The 3,480-nt window shown below is 41.3% G+C and overlaps 1 non-coding gene across 1 annotated transcript; it reads left to right on the top strand.

The window, feature by feature from the left end:
• The first annotated feature begins 2,517 nt into the window (after nt 1–2,517).
• On the top strand, nt 2,518–2,624 carry LOC126804289 (small nucleolar RNA R71). Its single transcript, XR_007673242.1, has one exon. It is a non-coding gene; the product is annotated as a small nucleolar RNA R71 (small nucleolar RNA).
• The last annotated feature ends 856 nt before the right edge of the window (nt 2,625–3,480 follow it).

The following is a 3,480-nucleotide window of genomic DNA, read 5'->3' as shown; positions in this document are numbered from 1 at the left end:
ACACTAATCTGATTGTATCCACTATATCCATCAGGGAAACAATAGAAAGATTGACCGGCTAACCTCTCAAGCATTTGATCAACGAATGGCAATGGCATGTGATCTTTTTTTGTCGTACCATTGAGGTTTTATAATCAATACACACACGGTGACCAGTCACTGTCCTTTGAGGCACTAACTTGTTATCTTTGTTCTTCACCACCGTGATTCCGGACATCTTTGGCACAATTTGAATGAGAGAGATCCAACTACTGTCTGAAATAAAGTAGTTGAAGTCACAATCATGGAACTCGTGATCTCGTCCTTAACAACTTGCATCATTGGTGGGTGAAAACGTCTCTGACTTCCTTGGTCGGTTTGGCACCATCTTCAAGCAAAATTTAGTGCACACACATGGTAGGGCTGATTTCTTTGATGTCGGCTAGGGTCCATCCTATGGTCGTCTTATGTCTTTTCAACACCTCAATCAACCTCTCATCTTGTTCCTTGTCGAGTGTAGATGAAATGATCATTGGCAATGTATCCTCATCTCCCAAAAACGCATACTTCAAGTGGTCCGGAAGAACCTTAGGTCAAGCTTGGGGCTTGCACCACAGAAGGAAGATTCTTGTTAGTGGTTAAGAGAATGGGACTAGGAGAGACATAACTTACCTCACGTGCAACCTCACGTTCTCTAGAACATAAGATGGCACGACATCATTGGCTTCCAACTCAGAACGTTGGAGCTATCACTTGTAAATCCGGCCCCTCGGGTAATAGTGCCAACTCGTCATGTGCCAACGTATCTAGCTAGTTATTTACAAGGGAATCAAGAATGTCAATTGAAAAATAATCACTCAATTCCGAAAAGGGATACCTCATGGCCTCAAAGATGTTGAAGCTAATCACTTCACCGTCGAACTCAAAGGTGAGTGATCCACTAAACACATCAATTTTCGTTCTTGCAGTCCTCATGAATGGATAAGCCAACAAGATAGGAACCTCCTTGTCATCTATTTCAGTTGGTTCCATGTCAATGAAGTCCGCAGGGAAAATTAAGCTTCAAACATGCACAAGAATGTCTTTAACATAGCCCAAAGGGATTTTGTTGGAACAATCTGCCAATCGAATCACAACATTATCTCTTTTCAAATCCCCTAGACCTAGATCTGCATAAATATAATAAGGCATTACATTGATCGATGTGCCTAAGTCTAACATTATTTTTTCAAATGTCATGTTTCTAATTGTACAAGAGATAGAAAAACTCCCCGGATCCTTAACCTTTGGTGGTAGCTTTCTTTGGAGCACGGTAGAAACCGTCTCACTCATTGTGACAACCTCCTCGTCTCGAGTCATCCTCTTATTGGTACACAATTCTTTCAAAAACTTAGCATACCTAGGATTCTATTGAATGCATTCAATAAAAGGCATGTTCACTTCCACCTTCTTAAATATGTCGAGCATGGCTTGATCAGAGTCATCCTTCTTTTGCTTTGCAAATATATTGGGGAAGGGAACACGAGGAAGAACATTAGTTGAAACCAAAACACTAGAGTTAGGATTCGTACCTGTGTCATGCACGGCATGATCACCTTGGGGTAGAGTCACGACATCATTAGCCTTAGAGGAGGCAGGGTCCTTCTCTAAGTCATTTTCATTGAAACTTTCATCCTCGTTATCTTTAGAAGGCACGGCCTTCTTGATTGGCTGCAATGGAGCATCCAAGATCCTCCCACTTCTTGTCATCATGGCCTTCACATTGGGATTTGGCTCAGTTTGGCTCGGCAACCTACCTTCTTCATGGATCTTGCCCATGAAGTCGATCACTTGTCCCATATGCTTTTTAAGCTCAGTTATGTCCTTAGAATGAGCTTGTTGACCTGTAACTAAAGCTTGAGTAGCAGGGTTTAAATTTTGTTGCCCTTGAGCAAGGGACTTCAAAAGTTCATCATAGTTAGGTGTAGATGCATTATTCGAATGAACATTGATGTTAAAGGGAACAGAACCTTGAGGTACCTGAGGCCTCACAAACAAACCTGAAGGGCGAGGTCCTTTACCTTGAGCATTGGGTGGTTGAGCATTGTTCCTCCAACAAAAGTTGGGATGATCTCTAAGTCCAAGATTGTATGTGTTTGAATAAGGATCATACCTAGGCCTTTGTTGCCCCATGAAGTTCAACTCCTCTTGAGTCATTGCACCATTTGTCAATTCTCAGTGGTGTGGTCTTTGAAAGAAAAAATGGCACATGCTTGAGTGTTGATGCTCGAACCATTGAATGCCTTGACTAGAACGTCAAGCTTTCTATTTAAAGTAGCCATTTGATTCCTTGCATCAACATCATACACCCCATGGCTCTTGTTTCCTCTTTTCTCTTTGGAACTAAATTAGCGATTGTTGTCGGCCAAGTCATCAATCAAGGTGTAGGCTTCTTGACCGGTCTTGTTCATGAATGTGCAGCCACATGCTGAATCCACTATGGTCTTGTTAGTGGTGTCAAGTCCTTCATAGAAGAATTCCACCAAGTCATCCAACGAAATACCATGGTGAGGGCACTTCCTTTGTAGTTCGTGAAATTCCTCACATGCCTCATAGAGTGAATCACCATCCTTTTGAGTGAAGTTTTGAATCTCCCTCCTTAGTCTTTTCATGAGTTGAGCAGGGAAGAATTGCTTCAAGAACCTCCTAGTCATTTCATCCCATGTGGTGATAATTCCAACAGGCAAAGAGTACAACCAACGCTTAGCATCGTCTTTAAGGGTAAATGGAAACAAAAGCAACCTCAATCCTTCTTGAGACAGATGATGAATCAATTGGAGCTTGCAAATGTCAAAGAACTCCCTAAGGTGAACATTAGGGTCTTCCATTAAGGAACAAGAGTACTTAGGCAGCTGCCCAAGAAATTGAACCAGAATGGAGAAGTTGGCTTCATCAGGTGGAGTGAAAGTAATGCATGAAGGTGATTCAGGGGTGGTGGGGTTGAAAGCATTCTTGAGTGCCATTGGAGCACAAGCAGGAACTAAAGTACGATATGCAATTGTGTATGTCTCCGAATCAAAGATGAAGGGGAAGAAAAGATCTTCCTCTTCTTGTGATCTAGGTGAAGAGTTTAAGATTGAATTGCTTGGAGAAGTTTCGAAATCTAAGAGTCCACTCGAGCCAGAAGTTTAAGATTGAATTGCTTTAAGTGCTTGACTTCGATTTTTGAGCTCTTGTGTTTTCTTAGATATAGCAGACATGCATAGTTCTTGAAACACGAAAGTTAGAAAGTTAGCTTTGAAGAATACAAAATGAAGACAAGAAACGTGCTCTTCCTTAGTAATATACACGACACACTTATGGAAGAGGCACGGCAACTATGTTGTCATGTTACAAAGAATTAGTTCTTTACGTTTACAAAGTTCATACAATTCACAAGTTCGTTTTGCCGTTTCAATGATTGAATCATCGATTGATTCTAAGTTATAAACCAAGGTGGACATGCGACCTAAGTATGAATGT

Source organism: Argentina anserina, chromosome 7, assembly GCF_933775445.1.
Source record: "Argentina anserina chromosome 7, drPotAnse1.1, whole genome shotgun sequence".
NCBI lineage: Eukaryota > Viridiplantae > Streptophyta > Magnoliopsida > Rosales > Rosaceae > Argentina > Argentina anserina.
Note: the sequence above shows the minus strand (reverse complement) of the source record. Positions and strands in the feature narration are given on the sequence as shown.